Here is a 19,228-nt window from a genome sequence, read left to right as displayed (position 1 = left end):
AACTAAAGAATGTCTAATATATATGTACAACTAAAGAATGTCTAATAAATACAGTATGTGAAACAAATAAAGAATATGTAAGATGCAAAAAGCATGTAGCAAATAAAGAATGAAATTAATCCAGCTAGAGGAGTGATCAAAATTATACATACAACGGCCTAAGAATTCTAAGAATAGATTCACCTAAGCTGATAAAGAATATTCGGAAAACTGCGAGATGACAAGTAGTAAGACTAGCCCACCAATCTCTGAAACTAAGGAGTTTGAAGAAGGTTCGGAGGAGCGCAAAAGCACAACTCGTGTGCACAATGTGTGTATGTGTACGGCCAAAGACTCAATTGAAAGTGCGATGACAGTATAAAGAAAACAGTAACATGTAGTGTCTTCAATCAAATAAGGAACACAATTTTGGCTTTGGCTTGTGTCCTTTCAAAGATAATATTGTAGCAGTTCACGATATATACATAACAAGTAATAATAATAAAAACAAATAAATAATCACATATCCCTCAAGTGCTCACTTAAACTAAGTCTGTTAAGGTCAAAACCTAGGTAATCCCCAGTGAAGTCGCCATTCTGTTACGCCCTATTTTGAACCGGTCCAAGATACTTTGCAACTTCCCGGTTATTCTAACTGGTTTAAAAAAGGGCTAGAGTCGCCACCTTATTTTTTAGGAAAATCAGGAAACCTATATGTATTTGTGTGTCTACTCCATTTTAGTCCACGAAACCTATGAGATTCTAGATAAGGGTTTTATTTACCCCGAGGGAAGGTATTAAGCATCCCTCAGAGCCTGTCCGAGGACAATCCTTAAACTTAGTTTAACTGAACACTAGAGGGGGATTATCTATCTGTTTATCATTATTATTACCTGTTTTAAAAATGTTATGACTTCATGAAAAGCTACACTAAGTGATAATATACTAAGTATATACAGTGTATAAAAATGTATTTATATCAAGTATCAAGTGTTTATAAAGAATGTATATTAAAAAATAATATATAAAAGAGAATGTACCTCGTAAGTATAAAAGTGTATAAGGATTCGATGAAGTCTTCGGGTTCTTTCCGAGTGTCGTCTTCGGGATGTGTCTCCGGGTACCTGTATAAACACTTAGTAAAAGTGTTAGTAAGAGAATAAATAACTATCGAATGAATTAAAGAAATAATGAATAAACTTAACATAAAAACCCGTCTTTTGTACAGGGGAGGCCTTGGAAATCGATGGAAATTTCTTCATCGGCCAAGAGTGTAGTATTTGTAATAAATTGCAAGATGAAAGAAAAAGTATTAGTTAAAATAATTTGAAAAAGTCAAAAAGTAAGGTATGTGACATAAAGTCTTTAAAAAGTGATTTGATAAAGATTGTTTGAAAAAGTAATGTGACCAAAGTCCTTGAAAAAATAGTTTGACAAAAAGTTATTGAAAAGATGATTTGACATAAGATTTTTGAAAACGTGATTTGACAAAAGAATGATGAAACTTGATTTGACCCTAGGATTAGTGTAGTGTATGTAATGTATCAAATGTATAGGTGAATGATGTATGCAAAAAGAACATAAGAATACAAATGAAATATAGGTAAATATAAATATGATGTATAGCCAATGTAAAGTAAATGTACAAAGCAAAATATATAGAAAAAAAAAGGCATGTAGTGTGATGGTATTGACAAAAGTGTAAAGAAAATACTTGACAATGTATACATGTATTGAAAATAAATAAAGTTCTAGAGACAATATAGCAAAATATAAAGATAATGCATAAAAAATGTAGAGACAATAAGTGCATTCCTTTTAATGAAAAGTTTCTCCCTTCTTTTCTTAGTAGTTAAGTAATGTAAATATGTACATGTATATGTATATAACGTATGTGTATAAAAAATATATAAAAGAATAGATAGATGTAAGATAATATAAAGGAAAAGTGTGGAGAGTGTAAGGAAAATGTATGTAAAATGTAAAGAAAAATGTATAGAGAATACAAAAATATAGAAACAATATATGAAGAAATTTAAAGACACAATGTATATAAATAAATGTAAAAATAATATAGATAAATAAATATAAAGGCATGTATATAAAAAAAAATATAAAGACGATGCAAGTAAATAAATGTAAAGAATATATATGAATAATTAAAGAAGCAATGTATGAATGAAATATAAAGACAATTAAAAAAAATATATAGAAAGAGGAAGAAAGTGCTAGCCTTGCTAGTCTTCCTATAGAAAGAAAATCTAGAGAGTGTAGAGAGAAGAAAAATGTGTGTGAGGTAGTGTGCAAGTGATGAGAAAAATGAGAGGGGAAGTCCTCCTTTATATAGGCAAAGATAAACCACTTTTTATCCAAACTCATGGGCTTCACAAAACCATAACTTCTCAAAACCATATGTTAAATCTTATTTGTGTTTAAAATTAGTTCCTCCGACTTCCATGTAATAATTGACTGTAACTAAAATAATAAAGTATAAAAATATATTTAAGGTAATTTCGTGAATAAAGTAAAAAATGTGATTTGAATTAAGGAGACCTGCTAATTAATTGAAGTAAAACTGTATTAGCATGTTGTTTATATACAAACGACTGTAACAAAATAATTATTTAAAATAAAAATAAATTGATAAAAAATTCTATTATTTAAAAATAAGGACAATCATCAATATATTATATTAAAGTTAAAAAATGTATAAAAACAGTATTTTGTGCTATTTAATGACTAGGAAGCCTAAAGAAGTTAATTTTTAAATACAGAGGGCCAAAATTGGGTGTCAACACTGGTAGGTATCATAGGCTGACTAAGATTAGCTAACATATATCAAGACAATTAAGTAAGATAAACAGGTAAATCAATAAGGTATAAGTCAATCACGAACCAGTAACCAAGTACACGTCATCACCTTTATTATAGCATTTAAACCTAAATGTGCCAAGTCTCAATATACTCAATACGAATCCGTATATCACAAGTACATCGCAAGAATATCACAGTAGAAGCCATAGTACAATACAATGCAATAATGTATGATGTGCGAATGCAATGCATATGCACCGTACACATGTACTCCGATGATGGAACATCACATCTCGGCAGCACAACCCATTAGGGGACCTGCGAAGTCTATGTACCCTTATGATTTCGGCAACAACCTCGGCAATCGCTACCAGCACTCATACATCGATTTCAGGATAAATATCGGACATCGGTCCTCACGTCACTCTCATTCAACTGAGCCCAGTCATAACAGTGTTTCCTTATATATATCAACAATATATCATGAAGTATGAGAATGCGTGCAATGTATGAGTTCAATGTCAATAATTAAATCAATATCAAAAATACCACACATGGGCACACCAACAATATCAATAAAAGGCTACACAATAAGCCATAATAGAATCACTATCCTCATCTCAAACGATAACAAGTAAGGTGCTACAACATCATAATCAAGATATATCAATAGTCCCAATATCTACTATCTCCACGTGGCATCGAACCAACAACAATAGAACAAGATAAGTCACACAACAACAGGGTGGCTAACCCCCAAATCACACAACAAGGCCCAACCTAAGAGAACATCCGACCCAAATTCATACCCGAAGGTTTACATGCTTTCTCCGATAATATCGTCTAAATATATGCTTCGCTAAACGAAATCTCACCCTAGGGTAAACCGTAACCTACCTGGAAGGCCGAACAATAAGGTCTCCACAATCACACCTTATTCTTTCCTTTCCTTTGAGCCTCGAGATAAATAAAGTCCAAGCACATTCGAATCAAGAAATTAGAATCAAGAAGAATATCTATCAAACCTTACTTCTATTCAAGACCTAAATTCCCAATCTTTGGAATAGGTTTTATGAACTAGAAGGGTGAACTTAGGAATCTAAAGGTTCCAATATGAGATTAATGCTCTAGGTGATCAGTTCCCATCAATATCAAGCTAGACTAACCAAGAATTTACTTAAATTCGGATTCTAGGCAAAAACTCCAAATTTGGGTATAAACCCTAACTTTCAATTCCATAAATTAACCACTAATTAGGAAGAAATTATGAAATAAAAGATTCTAATCATCAATTCCATGCTTAAAGAAGCTAACCCAACCAATAAATTAAGATTACAAAGCCTCAAAGAAAGAACTCATTGAACTATTAATTCTTGAACTCTAGTGAACTAGCATGATAAAGAAATCCTAGGATGATAATGAAATCATGGAATTGGAAGGAAGATAGAAGCACTTACCATCAAGATTTCCCCCCAAGAAGCACCTTGAAATTCTCCCAATAACATAGTTTTCGGAATAGTAAAGAATGAGGGACTTAGGGCTTTTAACACTTCATTTAATGAAATTAACTGCTCGACACCTGCTTTCACGACCGCTAGACCGCTTCAGTAGTTGATGTGCCACGGATTTGTGGCACATTCGATACCTTTTTACTATGAATTTTGGTTGTTTTCAAGTAAGTCTGGTTCTCGTTAATATGTTTTGTTGTGTTTTAGGAAAACAATGGCCCAAAAGCAAAAAGCAAAGAACAAAAGAAAAATTGGCCAGAAATGAAGAATCGACGGTCCGTCGATCAGCCGACGAACCGTCCTTTGAAGCGTCGATAAGCTCGATTTTCCAGTGATGACAAAGTTGAAGACTACAAAGGACGGAGGCATCGACGAAGCGTCGAACTAATCGATGGTTCATCGTTTGTGTCGTCAAACAGAGTCTCTCAACAAAAGGAGAAAAAGACGAAATACTCGACAAAGCGTCGAACTGGTCGACGACACCGTCGAATGGAACACAGTGCTGAAGGTACAAAGGACGGAATACTCGACGGATCGTCGAACGATCGACGGTCCGTCGATCTTGCTATCGGGGGCATTTTTGTCAGTTTTTTGTTGTGCGTTTTTGGAGCCTATTTAAAGAACATTTTAGGTTTTTCTTTGCATCCAAATTTTATTGTACTCACTTAAAAAGTCCCATTGGTGGGTGAGCATTGAATACTCCCCTTTCGGAGCTTAGTGAAGACAACAAGATTCCATTATCCATCATCTTTATTACATTTGTAAGCTTTATGTCTCATTTATTGCTTACTACTTTTGAGACCATAATGTGTGAGTATTTTCTTTAATGAAAGTTGTGGACCCAAATGATGGGTGCTATGTAATGGGTATCTAACATTATATATATATATATATATATATATATATATATATATATATATATATATATATAATGGGTTGTGATGTATTTTATTATTTCTCGTATTCATTGTTCTATAAGTGGTTGCAAACACTTGTTCATGCAGAAACCCTAGTCTATTTGGAAAGATGAACTAGGGTGTGATTTGAAATAATATAACAAGGACTCGAGGCGCTAACCCTCGTTTAATGAAATCGCTTAGGAATAAGATGAGTTCTACTTGACATATTTAATCAACCTTATTTATAACTTTTCTGCATTTGGGAAAATCATGAAAAGAAATACTTTCTAACTATTGGAAAATATTAGAAAGTGTATTAGAGATTAAATGCATACATAATCGCGACCCATTAGAAATATATCATATTGACACCCATAGCATAACGTCTAATCATTGCGGGGACACAACTTTGGTTCTCCAAATCCAAACAAATTCCAAACAGTTCAAAATAGCAAATATAAATTCCCTTTTCTATCCATATTCCCTGTGGGATTCGACCCCAACCTTGCTTGGGTTACTATATTTGACAACGTCTGCTTTACGCCATTAATAGGTGTAATTTGAGCGTATCAAATTTTGGCGTCGTTGCCGGGGAATACGGTTTAGAAATTACTGATTGTTGTGTACTCTTCTTTAAACTTTTTCTATTCCATCACACCTCGTTTGCTGTTGTGGTGAACCAGGTAAACATGGTAGGAAGACCGAATCGGAATCGAGGAAACCAAGGTGGACTCCAAGTGAACCCACCTGCACCAGAAGAGGATGAGGATGAAATATCTTTGCGGAATTCATCAATGAAGCTGATTATGCTTCTGCTGTAGTTCCTCCTAGAACCGGAAATGCTACTTTCAAAATTGATAGTTCTATCTATCAGCTGCTGAAACTTGAAGGTTATTTCCGAAATTCTTCGGAGGATTGTCCACTTCGACATTTGAAGAACTTCTTGCATGTGTGTTCTCAACAATCCCAAGGTGTTGTTTCTGCTGATGCGCTTCGATTACGGGTCTTTAAATATTCCTTGGCTGGCCAAGACAGGGAATAGTATGAAAAGCTCCCCAGCAATTCTATATATACCTGGAACGAGTTAGCCAATACATTTTTGAAGAAATGGTTCCCGCCTAGAAAAAAGGCTGAGCTTCGGGATAAGATCTTTGAGTTCAAACAACTTTCGGGGGAACAATTATATTTAGCATGAGAGCGTTTCAAGTATTATGTAGGTCAATCTCCAACTCACGGATTTCCGGATGCTATTCTCACGGAGAAATTCTACAAAGGCTTAGATACAATGAATCAGATTACTGTCAATACTGCCGCAGGAGGATGCTTCATGGACAAGTCGTTTATCGTTATCACCCGTTTGCTTGATAAGCTCACCACCCACAATCAAGCTTGGCACTCGAGTGATAGTGAAGTCCTGTCATATGGTAGTCCCTCTGCTGCCGCGGTGGCCAAAGAAAATCATGAGCGAGATTATGCTTTTGCTCAATTGCAAACCACCGTGGATTTGTTGTCAAAGAGGCTTACGGAGAAAGAATCTAAAAGTGTGAATGTTGTCGAAGAGATGCCATCTCATGCTCCTGGAATGTACCAAGTCTCGGAGGAAGCTTATCTATAGGGGCAGCCACAACGTGAGGATGCAAATTATATCGATCACTCTTAAGGGGGTTATCAAAAGCAATGGAGACCCCAACCACAAAGCAATCAATATGGCCGAAATGAATATGGTGGTTCAGACAAGAGGGATTACAACAACAACAATTATGGTAATCGGAATCCCAATGCCTATGTTCCACCAAAGGGCCGCACATCTAACTCTCAGAATTGGCGAGAAGGTCCTTCCAATGATCAAGGGACTTCTCGAATGGAATATATGCTTGAAAGGATACTGCACAACCAGCATAAGAGTGACAAGAAGATGGAGAATTTGACCGAAGTGGTTGGCTCTCACACCGCTTCAATTCATAAACTGGAGTCACAAATGCGAGATCTTTCTCGTAAGCAACATCCACCGCAAAGAGGGGGCCTTCCTAGCGACACAGTTCCGAACCTAAGGGGTAGTGGAGGCGATCACATTGCCTCATGCAAAGCTATTTCCACTAGAAGTGGAAAGATCCTTGACGCGGTAAATCAGAAATTGGTTGAACCTATCATTGTCAAGCCGATTATTGATGAGGTTATTGAAGAAGAGGTTGAAGAAGAAATAGAGGCACCAATTGAAGTGCCTATTATTGTTGAGAAAGAGAAGGAAGTATACCCTAGTGTTCAAAAGGGTGACGAGGAGCCAAGTGTTGAAAAAGCTACCGGTGATAGCTTTCAAAAGAGCAAGGTCACGGGGGAAATTAAAACCTTGACTCAAACATATAAGTATCCTCCCCCGTTCCCACAAATATTGATGAAAAGAACGGAGGATGCCAAGTGCCAACACTTCTACGATCAATTGAAAGGGTTGTCAATGAATATCCCATTCCTAGACGCATTCCATAAAATGCCGGGATTTTCTAAATACTTGAAAGATTTGTTGTCGAAGAAAAGGCCAATCAAGCATGATACGGTGGGAGTCATCCACCGTGGGAGCGCTATTATTTCGTCATCAAAGGTTGAAAAGAAGGGAGATCCCGGGGCTTTCACTATCCCTTGCACCATCGGTCATCATGATTTTGCTCATGCTTTATGTGACAATGGAGCTAGTATTAATTTGATACCACTAGCCATATATAAGCAAGTTGGTTTGGGAACACCTAGACCAACGGGCATGCGTCTCCAAATAGCCGATAGAACCATCAAAAGACCGGTAGGGGATGTTGATGACATCCTTGTTAAAGAGGGGGAATTCTTATTACCGGCAGATTTTTTCATCCTTGATTGTGCGGTTAACAAATAAGTCCCAATTATCTTGGGAAGGCCATGTCTTGCCACCGGGAGAGCCCTAATGGACTCGGAAAAGAATGAAATAAAATTCCGGGTCAATGATGAAGAGGTAACCTTCCAAGCTAGCAAGGGGTTAAAATTTCCTTGTGCTTATGAGAGCATTTCGATCATTGATTCGTTCGATGTGATAGACGAAGCGGAACGAATCAATGGAGCATAAGTTAGAAGATGAGCACTTTGACGAGACACTTTCGACTATTTTGGTGAACTTCGAGGCAGATAACATGAAGGGGTATATTGAAATAGTTAATTCTCTCATTATCCAGGGTTCTTACTCTTATGAGCTGAAGAAATTATCTCTTGATCTTGATAAAAGAATCACTCCTCCGGCTAAGCTTTCGATTATTGAGCCTCCAAAACTTGAGCTCAAGCTACTTCCCTCTCATTTGAAGTATGCTTTTCTTGGCCCAGATAATACTTTATCGGTTATTCTCTCATCTTTGTTAAGTCAGGAACAAACTCAAAAGGTGCTTGAAGTGTTGCGGGCTTATCGAAGATGTATTGGATGGACTATTGCGGATATTAGGGGAATTCCCTCCGGTATTTGTGAACATAGAATCGAGCTTGAGGAGGATAGTTCATCAAGTGTAGAGCATCAAAGGAGGCTAAACCCTCCTATGCAAGAAGTGTTCAAGAAAGAGATAATCAAATGGTTGGATGCGGGTGTTGTATACCCAATTACAAATAGTCCATGGGTTAGTCCGGTGCAATGTGTGCCAAAGAAGGGGGGCATCACTGTTGTCCCTAACTCCAAGAATGAGTTGATTCCTACAAAGACAGTCACCGGATGGAAAGTGTGTATGGACTACCGAAAGCTAAACACCGCAACTTGTAAAGACCACTTCCCTATGCCTTTTATTGATCAAATGCTTGATCGGCTAGCTGGAAGAGCTTATTATTGCTTTTTGGATGGGTACTCGGGGTACAACCAAATCAACATTGCATTAGAGGACTAGGAGAAGACCACTTTCACTTGTCCTTATGGGACTTTTCCTTTCAGCCGCATGCCTTTCGGCTTGTGCAATGCCCCGGCTACTTTCCAACGGTGTATGATGTCTATTTTCTCAGATATGGTGGAAGATTTCTTGGAAGTCTTCATGGATGATTTTTCTATTGTTGGTGACTCTTTTGACGAATGTCTTGCCAATCTCGGTCAAGTATTGAAGCGGCGTGAAGAAACCAACCTTGTACTTAATTGGGAGAAATGTCATTTCATGGTGACAGAAGGGATTGTCCTGGGCCATAAGATTTCCGAGAAGGGAATTGAGGTAGATCGAGCAAAAGTTGATGTCATAGCCAATCCCCCTCCACCAATCTCTGTAAAAGGGGTTCGCAGTTTCTTGGGACATGCCGGTTTCTATCGGCGATTCATCAAAGATTTCTCCAAGATCTCCAACCCGATGTGTAAGCTTCTTGAAAAAGAAGCTAAGTTTGTATTTGATGAGATGTGCCTTAAGGCATTTAATGAGTTGAAGGAAATGCTCACCTCTACTCCAATTATCGTGTCTCCGGATTGGTCAATGCCATTTGAGCTCATGTGTGATGCAAACGGATTTGCTATTGGTGCGATGCTTGGAAAAAGGCACAACAAAATCATGCACCCAATTTATTATGCTAGCAAGACCCTCAATGGAGCTCAAATGAATTATACTGTCACCGAGCAAGAGCTTCTAGCCATTGTCTACGTGCTTGAGAAGTTCCGGGCCTATCTACTTGGATCCTAAGTGGTTGTTCATACGGACCATGCGGCCTTGAGATACTTGATGACAAAGAAAGATACAAAGCCAAGGTTGATTCGTTGGGTCTTGTTGTTGCAAGAGTTTGACTTTGAGGTCAAAGATCGAAAAGATTGTGAAAACCAAGTTGCGGATCATCTATCTAGACTTGAGGAAGTTGGGAGACCAAGTGGAAATCTTGAGTTAAATGATGTTTTCCCTGATGAGAGGCTCTTGGCTGTGTCTTGTGAGGTTGCCCCTTGGTACGCAGATATCGCCAACTTCTTGGTGACTGGTCTTTTCCCCGACGATATCAAGGCTTATCAAAAGAAGAAATTCTTGGGAGATAGTCATCAATACAATTGGGATGAGCCCTATTTATTCCGCACTTGTGCCGACAACATCATTCGGCGATGTGTGGCCGAATCTGAGGCCATGGAAATCTTGAAAGCTTGCCATGACTCTCCCGTGGGGGGTCATCACAGTGAGAACCGCACAGCAACTAAAGTTCTTGAATGTGGCTATTATTGGCCCACGATTTATCATGATGCAAATTTGATGGTGAAATCTTGTGACCAATGTCAACGCCAAGGATCAATTGGGAGGAAGCACGAAATGCCAATGAATTTTGTCATGGAGGTTGAACTATTTGATGTGTGGGGCATCGACTTTATGGGCCCCTTTGTAAGTTCTCGTGGTATGCGATACATCCTTGTCGCGGTTGAATATGTGTCCAAGTGGGTTGAAGCTGTAGCATTGCCCAACAATGACGACAAGAGTGTCACCAAATTTCTCAAAAGAAATATATTCACAAGGTTTGGCACTCCACGGGCAATCATTAGTGATGGTGGCACTCACTTTTGCAACAAGCAATTCGCTAATCTATTGGAGAAATATGGAGTGCAGCACAGGGTGGCAACTCCTTACCACCCCCAAACTAGTGGGCAAGTCGAAGTCTCTAATCGGGAGATAAAGAGCATTTTAGCCAAGACGGTTAATGCAAACCGAACTGATTGGTCATCTAAGCTTGATGACGCTCTTTGGGCTTATAGAACAGCGTTCAAGACACCCATTGGTACTTCTCCTTATCGGCTGTTGTTCAGTAAAGCTTGTCATTTAACTATTGTACTTGAACACAAGGCTTTGTGGGCATTAAAAAATTGAACATGAATTGGGACGAAGCAACCAAGCTGCGGTTGTTTCAAATGAATGAAATGGATGAGTTTTGGTATCATGCCTATGAGAGTGCGAGTTTGTACAAAGAAAGGATGAAACACTATCATGATGTCAAACTTCTGAAGCGAGATTTTCAACCGGGTGATTCGGTGTTGCTGTTCAATTCAAGGTTGAAGCTCTTTCCGGGCAAGTTGAAATCCAAGTGGTCTGGAACTTTTACTTTGGTGAGTGTGTCACCCAATGGGTCAATGGAGTTAAAGTCTGACGATGGGACGCGTACCTTCAGAGTCAATGGCCATCGGGTAAAGCACTACCATTGAATGGTTGATGGAGACAAGATTGTCAATGCTCACCGGTTAAAACATGGCACCGGACCTTAGCATCCAAAGTGGTATTACGTCGTTCCGCGACGTTAAATTGTGCGCTTCTTGGGAGGCAACCCATGTACATTTTCGCAATATATTTTTCTTTCATTCGGTTGATTTTTGTTGTTGTGTTGTTTTAATGTTTGTTGATGTGTTGCAGAACCTAAGTGTTGAACCCAGAAATTGCCAGGACAGCAGTTACATGACACATTTGACGGACCGTTGATCTGATCGACGAAAGGTCGAATGCACCGTCGAGTGGATCACATGAAAGATTGGTCTCTGGAAATAATGGCAAACCGACGACAGGTTTGATGCTCCGTCGAACTGATCGACGGTCAGATCGACGGGCGTTCTTCTACTTTTTTTCATAAAAAAAAAGAGGCACGGAGGGTTGTGTTAAAAAGACGGAACGTCGATTGATTCGACGCTCCGTCGATTGAACACCCCCTCCGTCTTTTTAACCCGACGGTTCAGGAACGTGGGTTTATAACCCTTGTCTGTTGCCCTGCCTCTTATTTCATACGTAACATCTCTCTCTCTCTCTATTTCTCTCTCTCTCTCTCTCTCTCTCTCTCTCTCTCTCTCTCTCTCTCTCTCTCTCTCGCTACCACCTCTCACCCTTTGCCTTAACTGCTACCCCAACCCTACCCACTCTCCCCTTCCTTCACCAATCCACTACTGCCACTTTTTCCCCCCTGCCCTACTACTTTGTCCCTCTTTGTGTGTGCTTTTTTGAGTATTTTTCCATTCTAGAAAGTTGAAATCATCTTCATTCTACTTCAAGGTATGTGACTTACTGGATTAGTGCTCCCTTGTGATTGTTTGTTTTTGCATTCTAGGGCTTATGTTGCTTATTTTTTATTGTTTTCCTTGTTTTTGCATCTTGTTATTTTCGCCTGGTATAATCATATTTTTTGCTGGGGTGGTTTGTTGATTTGTCTGTGGTTGTTGGGTGATTGATTTTTATCCAAGTCGGAGGGCATTACGACAAACACACCTCATTCATGAGGTTGTTGTTGTTTTGCCCACCAACTGTTCGATGAAATGCCAAAGTAGGGCATTGTGGGTCACGATGGCTTGGAGGGCATTACGACCTTCGAGTTATTTTGCCCGCCAGATGTTTTCCCTAGTATAACCCAAGCCAACAAGGGGTGAAGTCTCAGTAACCCCAAAATACGTGACGATTGGCACATCAGCCAAAGAATGTATGGGATCTATAGTCTAGCATGCGAAAACATTCGACGCTCAGTTAGACGGCCCGTCGATTCAATCGACGGACCGTCCTACTCAAAGTCGAATGAGCCTTATCAAATGTTCTTGGCAAAAACAGCATCGACGGTGGATTCGACGACCCGTCGAATCGATCGACGGGGCGTCTTTCCCACCGTCGTTTAGTTCAAATTTCCAGTGGCCAACTTGGTGCTGTAAAGAGATCGACGAATCGATCGACGGGGCGTCTTTCTCACCGTCTTTCGATCGAAATTTCCAGTGGCTTACCAGCAATTGAAGATGAGATCGACGACGCATCGATCAGTTCGACGGGAACTTCGACGCTTCGTCGATCTATTCAACGACTCTTTAGCACATCTACAGACCACTGGCAGCTTTAACAATTATCGCATGTCTTGTACTTTTGACTGATTTTGTTATGTTTCTATGGTTATCTTGACAAGGAAGTGTGTTGTTTTCTCAAGTATGCCTCCAAAGAATCCAGTCAAGCGGGGTGGTGGTCCCACAAAAGGCCGAGGTCGGGGTCAAACAACCCTTACTCTTAGGGAAGAACCCTCTGACTCTGACCAGCAAGCAGTAGTCCCTACGACTCGATCGAGGGCACAAACCACCACGCCCCAAGCTGAATCACCCTCTTTACTTTCCTCTCAGCCTACAGAGGGGACTTCATTCTCCACATCCGCTGACTCTAGCGATGCAGCAACAGACCAACCAGCCGCTCCTGAGCGAAATTCAGATGAGGAGCATGAGCGGCTGCGGCTCCAAAAGATGGAGATAGCTGCAATCCGATTCCCCTATGAAGGTTGCCGCAAGTACTATGTAAAAGGGGCCACTACAGTTGATGGGGGTCATCCGAGGAGAAATATTCAAGAAGAAGAACAAATCAGTATGAGCAGGTTAGAGAGCTACCCTCGGATTACCGATCTCATCCGGAACTATCATCTTGAGGCATTCACACAGCCTCAGGGGGATTATTGCCCGACCATGGTTTGGGAATTCTATGCTACCTACAGGGTAATGCTCGAGCAGTTCCACAAGAACAAGAGAGCTTTGAAAGCCGCCCCTCCATTGGACACAGTGTAAGTTCGAGGTGTCCATGTTGACATCTCAGCACGCACAATCAACAGATTCTATTTTGGTGATGACTTCGTGGCACCGACCACGGTGGAATATGATGATAAATTTGAAAGAAGGGCTGAGCAATCTGTACGGGAATGGTTTGCGACAGTGATGGCTAGAGGGCCGGCAGACCAGGCTCCGTGGGTGAAAAACTTGGGTGCCAAAATCCATAAGGCAGATATCAGCTTGGAAGCTAAATATTGGTGGAATTTTGTCATATATCGGGTTATGCCCACGGGAGAAGATAACATAGTCACACCGGACAGAGCAGTGGTTGTGGCTGCTATGCTATCGAGGTACCCAATGAACTTGGGTAATTTGATCAGTAGGGCCATTCGGGCACGTGCACCATAGGAGGCGACAACCTTTATATTCTCGTGCCTTATCACGCAGTTGTGTAGGTTGGCCCAGGTGAGGCATATTGATACATTTGCAGCTACTCTTTCCGCAACAAAGGTGTGCGACATCACACGGAGTAGGGATGAGACCCTCCGTACATCTCAGGAAACCAGTACTTCATTGCTAGAGCTCATGGGTGAGCAGGCTGAGCATGTCACGGATTTAGTACCACAAGGCACAGAAGGATTGTCCACCACAGAGGCCTCCACACCATCTGTAGCTGATGCCACCCATTCTTCTGAGGCACCACCTCGGCCTGCTGTTCCATCTGCATCTTCTATTCATCTGTCAGCCGTAGCATCAGCTTCTGAGGATCTCTTTGTCCTCAACAGAGCCAACTTTAGCGAGTTTACAATCAAGGCAGAGCGTGCTAATCAGCAGGTGACCCGGATATTGCAGTAGTTGGGTAGGTTCGTCTGGCAAGAGATTGCACCGGAGTTGGAGCCTCTTCAGGAGACTATGGAGAGGCATCATGCTAGAGTTAATGCCCGACTTAACAGTTTAGAGATGCGGATACTCACTATTGAGAAGAAGAGTGAGTCTGGTACTTCGGGAGATTTGAAGACCGAGCTTGACCAACTCCGAGCTGAGATTTCGGCCCTTCGGACGAGAGAGCAGGTTATTGTGGATGACTCGACACCACCAGCACCAATCGCCAGCATTTCTGATTTGATCAGAGTAGTTGACTTGGTGACTGAGGATGAGCCTCGGGAAAGTCGCAAGAGAAAGAGGCCTGTCACATTGGCTGATGATGATGATGAGGAGGAGGATGATGAGGATGAATACCTCGAGCTTCAGGAGGGTATTCGGCGGTCACGCCTGGACATGAGGTTCACCGACGCTTCTTCCAGCACTAGTGCTATCCCAGCGCTGGTCAGGCCAATCATGATAGCTCATCAGGACCTACAGCCACAGAGCCAGTCAGCTCCACCACTTCAGTCCACCGAGCCAGCAGTAGAGCGGACCCCCATTCACAATGGTGCGGGGGAGGCACCTCAGCAGCAAAAACGGGATTAGAGTATTTCAGGTCGGCACCACCACCATAGGGTGATGGTATGATTTTTGATGCATTGGGGACAATGCTTCTTCTTTTTGCTAGGGGTGGGGTAACCTGATGTACTTTTCAGTATTTATATTTGTTTTATGGATTAAAGTAATTGTGATTTTCATGGTTGTTGCATTTTGAACTTATGGCATGGATTTTGGATGAAAAAGGATATTTATGAAGTGTTTTATGGATTGATTTGAAATTGACCTCTCCAAAATTTTATTGCGTATCTCAGGTTGTAATGAATTGACATGTATGGTTCTTTTTGTGACATCATAGATATTAGAGTGTGTATGAAATGAGTGTTCAAATCCTTATGTCATTGTGAGTGTGAGAACTTCTTGTGTTCATTATTAGCATATGTGGATCCAGAACTTGCCTGGTAGGTCGTGCTATATTGCTTAGGATAGTCGGTTGTGAGGTGATCATAGGCTTTCCTTCTGAATTGTCACGTTAGCCTTAAAAAACCCAAAACCTGTTCTATATGAATATCACTAGTTCCCATGTTGAGCCTTTGACTTTTTCTCTTGATTAGCTGTAACAAACCTTTTCCCCATTTCATGACTTCATTCCATCTTTGCACCCATTCCCTCCTTGACACTACTAGAGAAAAGAGGCAAATCGCCTAAGCTGGGGGTGGTATATGTGTGAAGTAAAGGCCAAGAGCCTAAAGCTGGGGGTGTGTGAGTTGCATAATCAAGGACTAGATGTGATAGCGGATTAAATTTGAGAAAAATTTATAAAAAAAAATAAAAAAAAGAGAATTTCATGTACATATGTGTATGTATATATATGTATATATATAGTTTTATAGCAATAATAATATTGTCTCATAAAAAGATTGTAAATTCTAGTAAGAGTAAAATCACATCTTAGTCATGAGTTGAAGAATGAATAGATTAGGCATGAAAAAAAAGGTCAAATTCTGTAGTGTCGAGGAGGATGAGTCACTAATTCCCAAATGAGTACCCTAACCGTCCCCGAGCCTACATTACAACCCAAGAACAAGTCCTATAGTGATCACAACTTAACCATCCGAAAGTGTTAGGCATTGAAATTAAAGGCAAGCATATGGTATCTGCACTTGTAAATCATGAACTTCTTTGTGAGCGCGAGTGCTTTCTATTCTCATCCATCCTTCTCCCAATTCTTATTGAAAAATTGTGTGCGGGACATTCTCCAAGCTAAGTGAGGGCATAATGGCGAATACTCGCATGCATAAATGCTTCTAATAATGTGATGTCATCAATTGAAGCGTCAAGGTCAATTCTAACAAGTTTGTTTTGAAAGAACCCTATTTGGGAATGATGAAAGAGGGAGTTGATTTGAAAAATGCACATGTCGGTAGCGATGAGCAAACACCATTGTAGTCACTTTTACTTTATTTTTAGCATAGTCGCAATTTTATTTTGTGGTTGTTTTGTCTGACTTGCTTGAGAACAAGCAAAGATCCTAAGTTGGGGGTATTGATGTGCCGCGGATTTGTGGCACATTCGACGCCTTTTTACTATGAATTTTGGTTGTTTTCAAGTAAGTCTGATTCTCGTTAATATGTTTTGTTGTGTTTTAGGAAAACAATGGCCCAAAACGAAAAAGCAAAGAACAAAAGAAAAATTGGTCAGAAATGAATAATCGATGGTCCGTCGATCAGCCGACGAACCGTCCTTTGAAGCGTCGATAAACTCAATTTTCCAGTGATGACAAAGTTGAAGACGACAAAGGACGGAGGCATCGACGAAGCGTCGAACTAATCGACGGTTCATCGTTTGTGTCGTCAAACGGGATCTCTCAACAAAAGGAGAAAAAGACGAAATACTCGACGGAGCGTCGAACTAGTCGACATCACCGTCGAATGGAACACAGTGCTGAAGGTACAAAGGAAGGAATACTCGATGGATTGTCGAACGATCGACGGTCCGTCGATCTTGCTATCGGGGGCACTTTTGTCAGTTTTCTGCTGTGTGTTTTTGGAGCCTATTTAAAGAACATTTTAGGTTTTTGTTTGTATCCAGATTTTATTGTACTCACTTAAAAAGTCCCATTGGTGGGTGAGCATTGAATACTCCCCTTTTGGAGCTTAGTAAAGACAACAAGATTCCATTTTCCATCATCTTTATTACATTTGTAAGCTTTATGTCTCATTTATTGCTTACTACTTTTGAGACCATAATGGGTGAGTAGTTTCTTTAATCAAAGTTGTGGACCCAAATGATGGGTGCTATGTAATGGGTATCTAACATTGTATATATATATATATATATATATATATAATGGGTTGTGATGTGTTTTATTATTTCTCGTATTCATTGTTCTTTAAGTGGTTGCAAACACTTGTTCATGCAGAAATCCTAGTTTATTTGGAAAGATGAACTAGGGTGTGATTTGAAATAATATAATAAGGAGTCGGGGCGCTAACCCTCGTTTAATGAACTCGCTTAGGAATAAGATGAGTTCTACTTGGCATATTTAATCAATCTTATTTATAACTTTTTTGCATTCGGGAAAATCATGAAAAGAAATACTTTCTAACTATTGGAAAATATTAGAAAGTGTATTAGAGATTAAGTGCATACATAACCGCGACCCATTAGAAATATATCATATTGACACTCATAGCATAACGTCTAATCATTGCGGGGACACAACTTTGGTTCTCCAAATCCAAACAAATTCCAAACAGTTCAAAATAGCAAATACAAACCAAATCTCCTTTTCAAAATACTCGGAATAGGATTAAAGCCTTTAAAGACTAGTATCGCATACAATTAGTACCCTTTTCTCTCCATATTCCCTGTGGGATTCGACCCCAACCTTTTTTGGGTTACTATATTTGACAACGTCCGCTTTACGCCATTAATAGGTGTAATTTGAGCGTATCAGTTGTCATGCCCAAAATCGCATAGGCCGCTTCAGCGGCAGGGTGACCGCTATAGCGACACTAGAATTTCCAAGATTTCGCATTCTAAACCCGACTTTTTGACTATCTCCCGAGGCCATCATCTCACATACCGGATATGCAGACATACATAAAAATATCCTACGAATGCACTCGTGGCCTCAGAATTTCCAACGGAGGTCTCGTTAACTGAGTCAACTCTCGATACCTCAACATCAACTTCCCAACCCAAGTCCCGAAATGCACCTGAGTGCATTGGGAACCAAACCAAATATACAAACAAGTTCTAAAGGACCATTCGAACCTCTCGAAATCGACGGATTTTTGAAAAAGGTCCGTTCACCGAAAAGTTAACTTTGAGTCAACTCTTTTTCGCTTCAAGCCCAATTTTCTCAAAAAGTTACCTAAATCAAATCTGAATAACTGGGGAAGCGTGTCAATGGTCCCCTCGGGTCAAATGTGAGCTAAACAAGCTCAAGGAAGGGTCAAAAGTGCCGAAAAGACTATAACGACCAAACGGGTCGTTATATCAGATACTAATTAAACCTTTGCTCATCCTCGAGCGACAAAAGGAGAAGAACGAAAAAAGTATCTGAATCAACGAACAACTAAGGATATCAGCTACTTATATCGAACTCAGTCTCCCATGTGGCCTCCTCAACAGAACGATGCTTCCATTCCACCTTCACCGAAGCAATCTCCTTAGACCTCAACTTTCGAACCTGCATATCCAAAATCGCAATAGGCTCCTCCTCATAGGTCAAATTCTCATCAAGCAATATCGAGTCCCAACGAACAATATAAGTACCATCGATATGGTACTTCTTCGGCATAGATACATGGAAAACTGGAAGAACTCCCGCCAAGCCTGGCGACAACGCCAACTCATAAGCAACATCGCCCATACGGTCAAGAATCTCAAATAGCCCAATATATCTCGGACTAAACTTACCTCTCTTCCTAAATCTCATAACACCCTTCATGGGTGAAATCTTCAATAAAACCTAATCACCAACAGCGAACTCTAAATCTTAGACCTTCCGGTCCACATAGATATTTTGTCGACTCTGAGCTACCAAAAGCTTGGTCTGAATAACCCTCACCATCTCAAGAGACTCTCTCAATAGATCCGTACCCCAAGGTCGAACC

General features: G+C 40.2%; 1 non-coding gene across 1 annotated transcript; it reads right to left on the bottom strand.

Moving 5' to 3' along the window:
* Positions 1-6,333: 6,333 nt before the first annotated feature.
* Positions 6,334-6,439, bottom strand: LOC132638904 (small nucleolar RNA R71). Its single transcript, XR_009581963.1, has one exon. It is a non-coding gene; the product is annotated as a small nucleolar RNA R71 (small nucleolar RNA).
* Between the last annotated feature and the right edge of the window lie 12,789 nt (positions 6,440-19,228).

Source organism: Lycium barbarum, chromosome 4, assembly GCF_019175385.1.
Source record: "Lycium barbarum isolate Lr01 chromosome 4, ASM1917538v2, whole genome shotgun sequence".
Classification (NCBI taxonomy): Eukaryota; Viridiplantae; Streptophyta; class Magnoliopsida; order Solanales; family Solanaceae; genus Lycium; species Lycium barbarum.
Note: the sequence above shows the minus strand (reverse complement) of the source record. Positions and strands in the feature narration are given on the sequence as shown.